The sequence below is a fragment of the Camelus ferus genome, chromosome 4 (genome assembly GCF_009834535.1).
Source record: "Camelus ferus isolate YT-003-E chromosome 4, BCGSAC_Cfer_1.0, whole genome shotgun sequence".
In the NCBI taxonomy this organism is placed as follows: domain Eukaryota; kingdom Metazoa; phylum Chordata; class Mammalia; order Artiodactyla; family Camelidae; genus Camelus; species Camelus ferus.
In genome coordinates this window covers 41,042,381-41,050,247 of record NC_045699.1, presented here as the reverse complement: position 1 = coordinate 41,050,247, position 7,867 = coordinate 41,042,381, and positions in this window count along the sequence as shown.

Genomic DNA, 7,867 nt, shown 5'->3' with positions numbered 1-7,867 from the left:
GTCCTCTGGTGAGAGGTGAGCAAAACTGCCTACATCTTTCCACACCCTACAGTTAGGAATCACTGATTTAGATAAAGGAATATCTTCGTTCTCTTCTTGGCAAATACTGGTGTTGCCTTTCAAAGGCCATTACATATTTTGTTCTCGATGACAGAACCCTGATTTCACTGAGCTGTCCTGTCTAACACAGTCCACATATCACATCAATAAAGTGGCCATCGAATCCAGCCCCCACCTGTTTGACCAAGAGTGCTTCCACATAATCAGAAAGAACAGGTGATCCTGAAAAAGAGGCAATTCAGTTTCTTCCCCTCAAGAATCTTACTTAAAAGAATTTTTCAATGACTGTCCTCCTTCATTCACTAAATAAACACATATGTAATAAAACAAAAATGTACTAAATGTGACAAATGTGTACACTATATCTTAGTATTTCAGGAGACAAATGTAAATATCAGATCAGAACTACGTTAAGATTACCCCACATAAAAGAATTTGTTAGTTTAGCAGGTATATATTGAATACTTATTTAATGAAAGGTACTCTCTGAGTATTAGGGAGGATGGACCGATGAGATCAAAATCCATCCTGCCTTCAAGTTGCTCATAGTGCAGTAATGAGAAGGCACGTGAAGAAACTACCAAACATCTAGGTTTTGAGTCTTACGAACAAGAGTGGTACAGCTAGAATCTTATGGGCATTCCGATGAGGATGATGTCACTTGCAGTCCCTGGTAATCAAGGAAAGACTCATTACAAAGGAGTAATATTTTAACTGTCTTGAAGGATGGGCAATATTTATTTGTTTAGACTGAGGAGTGACATGGGCTGAGAGGCAGGAAGCACCAGTCAAAGTAGACCGAGCACACGGATGTCTAAGAACTGTAGGCAGTTCAGTTTGGCTGGAACATTGAATATGTGGGGTCAGTAACGGCCACAAAGGAGACCCTGATTGTGGCCAGATCATGAATGACTTTAAACATCATGGTCAGGAAAGCTAAAATCAAGGAAAAAAGGCAAAATAAAAATTAAAGAGGACAAAGATCCTAACTGTTACAAATTAAGGGATATGTTTATTTCCTTATGCTCAAAAGAAACATGAAGCCAGGAAAGAAGAGTATCAGAACATTTTGATTTACATAAAATGTTAATCTAATTATCTGATTATCTCCTCCCTAAAAGAGGCTAAGAAGAGTAATTCACTAATACCCAATGGCCTTTAACCCTCTTTGGCATCACAGAGATGATACGTCAGCAAGCTATCAACAAGAATAGGCTATAAAGAGTCTGGATAATACTTGTAAAACCATTACCCCTTCTCTCTACCCCAGGAAGATCCTTATACACAGCCTACCTTCTTTAAGGCTTATGCAAGTTTTCAACCCTCAAGTAAACATTGGTAGTGTTAGCTTTTCAAATAAAGATGATTTGGTTTCTAGTCATATTCCCAAGTTGATTCAGTAATTCAACATAGATTCTGTTCTCAAATTATAGCATAAATCATTTACTATATAGTAGGTGGTTTAATGATTTCACAGAAAATGTAAAATCAATTTCGATGCAAATGTAACTTCAATAGAAATCACCACTTCCCCCACTTATCAACTGTGTGACTTTGGAGGTATTATCTAATCTTTCCAAGTCTATTTCCTCATGGAAAAAAATGAAATAACCATATCTGCCTAGAGTATTGGTGAAAGCATTTAATAAGATGATATTCCTAAATCACCAAAACACACCTGGGGACATGGTAAGTGCCCAGCCAAAACTGTGCAGAGAAGCAGGGGATGGAGGGTTGTCATTTAATCAGTCTCAGAAACAGAAAGCCACTCAAAGTAGACTCAAGAAAGGGGTCATTTATGGAAGGATACACGAATATCTCATAGAAACCAGCAGAAATTATAGCAGGACTTCACAAGAGACTAACAAGGAAAGTCAGAAGCTGACTGAATGATCTCTTTCAGACTATGTTATTAATAACCATGGTCCATGTGTCTTATCTACTGGGCTCCTCTTCCCTCTGCAGACTGGCCTCTCCTGCTTCATTGAGCACATGGCAGAAATGGGCATCCAGGCTCATCACCATATTTTTTAATACTGAACAAGGCTTTAAACTGGGGGGGGGGGGGGGGGGTAGCAGAGTTGGGTTGGTCCAGCCTGAGTCCAGTGTCAATCCATCATCCAATCCATGCAGCCTAACCCCCTGGCCCAATGCCCACACATTTCTGAGAAAAGGGCCCTCTAGGAAGAGGGTAGGCCAAAGCAGAGAAAGAAATTGCCATGTATAGTACCATCAACAAAAAGAAAACCCATAACGCACTCACTTTAATACCCCTCACAGTACACAGAGGAAACAGTGGACTGCAGTATCACTAAAAGAATCCTATTTCAGAGTCAGAGGAGCTAAAAGAGTTTTCAACCACGGCCCCTGCCAAGGGCTTAGCTCCCACCCCAGCGCCTCTCCTCCCTGTTCTAATATATGCATGTCTCTTCCATTATGGCTGTGTGTGTATTTCAGTTTGGCATCTCCCTCTGTCGAGAAGCGGAGGTGATCATATTTCAGGAGGTGCTAGTTCCTGCGGGTGGAGTTGCCTCTGTGTTATAATTGCTTTCCGCCATGCAGCTGCCGCACACGAGCTAATCTACATGCTGTATGGCTTCGTTTACAGCAAGCTGGCCTCACGCTGAGTTTAGAAAGAGGCAGGCTCTGCAGGCAAATCTTGCTTCCTGAGGCATGTCATTTCTTCGGACGATCAGCGGTCTGATAATGACCATGCCATGATTGTGCAGTGATAGCTCCAAATGCCCCAACACACTTGATGGATTTTAGCATAAACTGGCCATTTATCAACGTGCAGGACCTTTAGAATTTCCATATTTGAGCTGTTATGCTGTAACGCTGATTAATTGTTCAATGCCCAAAGTAACCTCCATATCCTGTGTCACTGGGAGGTTACAGCTGCACACATGACTTCATTAGATTTGCCTCGGAGGAAAAAGTGCTGGATACCCTTCAGTAAGAGGCAACAGCCTCCTGGTTTCCTGGTGACCTCACGAGTTTCTTCAAGGAAAACATACAAGGAGTTCTGCATACCACGTACAGTCCAGTGGAAAATAGACAGTCCCCTTGAAGATATTAACAGGGTATGGCTTGCACACTTACAAATCACACACACACACAAAAAGCAAAAGCTATTATTATATTTCAGGTATGCCTTGTTCCCAGTTTAATAAATCTGAACTGATTATTCAGGTTGTTTTTTCGTTTCTAATGTACTTACTACTGGTGTCCTTCATTGTCGTTAACAAAATATATTCCATGAATCAGCAAATATTTATTAAGTGCATACCATGATCTAACTCTGTTGGTAGCACCGGGAATCGAGCAGTAAAAATGCCAGTAGAATACTTCAGATCTATTTTAGTCTTTTCAGTACTTTTCAATCCCCGTATCAATGCCTGTATCAATATGCTAATGATTTAGGGTTTTGATCCATCTCTGTCTAGTTCTGAACTTTGCCCCAAAGCCCACGCCCACCTCCCCTTTACTAACAGATTTTCTGAGCATCAAAAATCCGCATAAAAAGGAATGAAGATCAAAGTGTGGACAGGATGAGAAGAATAGGTTTCATGCAGTAGAAGTTATTTAAGAAGTCAGGCTGCCCAGTAATAGACACGCTGTTCCACAAAGTGGTGAGGGCCTTTTCTCTACTTGTACTCTAACGTGTTCCAGGGATGCTACAGAGTGTGTGCTGACACTCATCACAAGCACATCAATCTCAATGGCCCTTTCTAATTCTAAGATTCTGTTCCTGCTAAAGCCGTGTCTGTCAACAGTCTCTACTCTGCCAATCAAAGAAAAAGAAAAAAATTACTTAGAGCTGTTGCAAATGCCTCAAGTTTAAGCATATGCTCAAGTTTGCTTCTTCCTCCACAAACATCTTTCCTGTCGTTCTCCTTCTTCATGGGTATCTTGTCTTCCCTCCTAACTGGTTCTGCTCTTGCAGGCCTTATCTTCAGCAGGGCCACAGATTTCACACTCAAACTGTTGTCAGTAGCTCTTGTTTAGTGCATATCACTACCTGACCTGGAATTTTCCAGTGACGCTCCACACACCACATGTTCCTTGTTTCATGGAAAGTGATTGCTGAAAGGGATCTACAGTAGATTCCTCTTGCCACTGTGACAAATTCCCAAACATTTAGTAGCTTGAAAGCAACACAAATTCAGTATCGTACAGCTCTGGAGGTCAGAAGTGCAAGACGGGTCTCACTGGGCTAAAATCAAGGCACTGGAGGGGCTGCATCCCTTCCAGAGGCTCTAGGGACAAAGTCATTCTTTGCTAGTTCCAGCTTCCAGGAGCTGCCCACATTCCTTGGCTCATGGCCTCTGTCTGTCCTCAAAGCCACCAATGGCAGATTGATCCTTCTCACCTTGCATCACTCCAGCCTTGCTTCTGTTGTCACCTCTCCCTCTCCGACTCTTTTTCCTCCCTCTTCCATCTTTTAAGAACCCTTGTGATTACACTGGGCTCACCCAAATAATCCAGGATAATCTCCCTACTTTAAGATCCTTAACTTAATCATATCTGCAAAGTCTCTTTGACCCCATAGCCTAACATACAGGTTCCCGGGATGGATGTGGACTCTTTTGGGGGTGGAGGAGAAGTTATTCTGCTGACCACAGGACCTTGGGCTTCATTAGTGAAGTCCTCCACTTTAGAGGAGAGGGACAAGGAGGCACTAGCTTACTGCACTGCCCCAGGGCACAATCAGAACTAGAATTCACTTCTTCCACCTCGCAGCCCAGTGATCTAGAATCCTACCCTGTCCTCTGCAGTAGAATTATGATTTAAGAAGAACCATAGCTAAAAGCAGTATTATTAAAGCAAGTGTCTTCCAAACACTGCATTTTCTGGATTCTACAAATTCTCCCAGGACCTAACTGTTCTCTGATTATTAAGTTGTTTTTTTTTTTTTTCTGGAAGCAACTAGTAATTCCCTGCTTGCCTAAGAGTTAGTATCTCCTTTTAAATGTACTTGATTTGTAGAAAGAATTCTGATTTCACACCATAAAAGAGGTGGAGAAAGGTCATATTCACCTATTTTATAAAAGAATTTTCCAAATCAAATATACTTCTTCATTTTATTTCACTTATGATTGGGATTATGATTTGGGTAGAGTTATAATTCATCTCTGTTTTCATACGTGGCTGATCCATCCTTGTGGGATCCCAAGTAGGTAACATCAAGTTTCCTGTCTGCCTGGGAGACATTTGGGCTGAAGTTTCTAAGCGTGGGTGATGGGTCCATGGATGTTTGGTGTATTGAGGATGAGTAAAGAAATGACCGATTATCTCACCCCTTTAAAGCCTGAGCCCCTCTCTTCATACAATAGAAAACAGCAACAAAAGGGAGTTCTCCTGAATCGCTCTCCCACAGAAGGAATCACCTCCCTCAAGGACTCACAGCTTTCATGCCCTCCAAGTGTCCTCTCGTCTTCTAATGAAAATGAGCATTTTAATTCTTGGCCCACAAAATGCAAACCTCTCCCCAGTTACCAGCAGCCACGCCAACTTGAAAAGTAGACTTTTCAACGCTCTGCACCAACAGCAGGATTCACTAGGGTGATGAAATGGTCCAGAACATTTGATTGACAGCCCTCCCACAGAGTAGCAATTTGGAATTATTCCCACAGCATCTTGCCTTCCCAACCTCTTAAGAGTTAAACAATACTTAGCAGAACATGGTTTATAGTATAACAAAGTCAACAGTAAAATAGGAGCCAGAGCCTGGTAAGAAAAATGAAAAAAAAAATTTTAACGAATCAGTCATGAAGCCAATAATAGAGAATGGAATTCAACAACAAGAGCCATGGAGAGGTAATACACTCCTCGCTGAAATCGGAACAGAAATGCCAAGTTGATGAAGCGGAAAAAGGCCAGAAACTCTTCAATACGAGCGAGCTGTCCTGCCTTTCCACTGAGCACCAAGACAAGCCTTACACATCTATAGTTCCTTCCTTCTTGCCCATCTGGGCTTCCCGCAGCCCAGGCGGCCACGGAGCACTTGGCCGCGTGCAGTTACAACGCTGGGTGCAGCTTTGCGTGCATCAGATTCGGGGCTCCGCTCCAAAGCAGAGCCCCTGCCAAATGGGCCCCAGCACCTCGCCCCTTGCAGCCTGCTGATAGTCTGCAGCTTGTCCATAATTGTTGCGTGAACATGCACTTTCTTTTGCTGATGATTCTGGCACCCTCACAGGGCTCTCTACCCAGAAAGGCACTGAACAATGGGATGTGATTGTCTTGAAATGCGCCCAACAGGACACACTCTTGGGCCCCAGGCTTCAGGGATTGGACAGATTAATGGAGTTCAGCTGCAGTTTACAGTTTATCATCAACCAAGTGTTGCTCTCGCTGCCTATCCTCCCCTCCACAGCTTCTCAAGAAAAAAATAAAGGAAAAGGAAAAAGGAGAGAAAAGCAACAGCCCCAGAACATTCATCGTGTAACAATCTGAACAAGGGGAAGGGGTAAAAAAACTGCCCTTATGAAACTGACACGCTCCCCAAATGGCTTCCGGTTTGCTGCGTTCAGCTGTCCTCCCTCACTCTACCAATCCTCTCCCCACTTATAATCACCGCTCAAAGCGGTGAAAGGCCTAATTGCCCCCGAGCAGTGTGGTCAATCTTCCTGGAGATTTAGCTGCCTGCTTTCATCTGGCAGCCTGGGAGAGAACTCAGCATTTCCCTCCAGGCAATCTATATGGTCTAGCAGTTCACTGCAGAAAGTGGTGCCTTATCGATTTCTGCCATAGCTTCTATGGCTGACTCAAGGATCAGAGCCTCTGACAATGACTAACAAGTTTAAACCATTAGTCCCATTTGTAACTATTCAGCGAAAGGCTTGTCCGTCACAGTGTACCATAGACTGCAGCTTTTAGCAGATTTCTAATCCCATTCATTTTGCCCACAATGACCCCTGTAGTTAATGGGGGTTATCGGAAAACTATTTTTCCCTTCAAAAGCAGTGCCTTTTCGTCTTCTTCATCTTTTAGGAACATCAAAGCCATTTCGGTTGTGATGTTTCAAAACAGTGATGCAGGGCGATGACCTGTACCCCTCCTAGGAGCAAACCTGTTTCCTGGTATGCAGGGCATCTGTCTGATCCTGAAAACCATCAGGTGGTGAGAGTCGGATGGCAGATAATGATTCTTCATGTGTAGGTCCTCCCTGTCCTACTCTTACTGAGGCTTGTCTTGGCACCTTTTCTCCCCTCCTGCTCTGATATGAGAGGCTCATTTCACTGTGAGAAACCTCTCGCTTTCTGAGCATCTAATTACCCAGCCGATGGTTCAGCTAAAGCCTTGTTACTCCAAGTGTGGTCCCAAACCAGCAGCATCACCCAAGAGCTTGACAGAAATGCTGTTTCAAGTGTCACGCTAGACCTACTGAATCAGAATCTGTATTTTAACCAAATTCACAGGGGATTCCTATGCACATGAACATTTGAAAACCACTGGTTTAAAGAAGCTACTTTTTTCCGCTGTCACATTTTCATAATAAAGCCTTATACCAAATCAAGCCAAATGTAACATTTCCAGTATATGAGTTAGAATATCTTTAAGAAAAAAAAACAAATACAAGTTTTTCTGCATAACAGTTCCAGTGATTTTCTTCTCGTAGATTCGACAATTTAAAGGTTTTTTTTTTTGTCTTCACATCTGCAGTTCCTCACCCAGTACCTCATACACAGTAAGCACAAGACGAATAGTTGCTGAATGAGTGATTTACAAGAATGAACAAACGAATGAGAATGAAGACAGTTAAGTGATGTGTCTGTCAGTGATATAAGGAACCAGGTATTCTCGC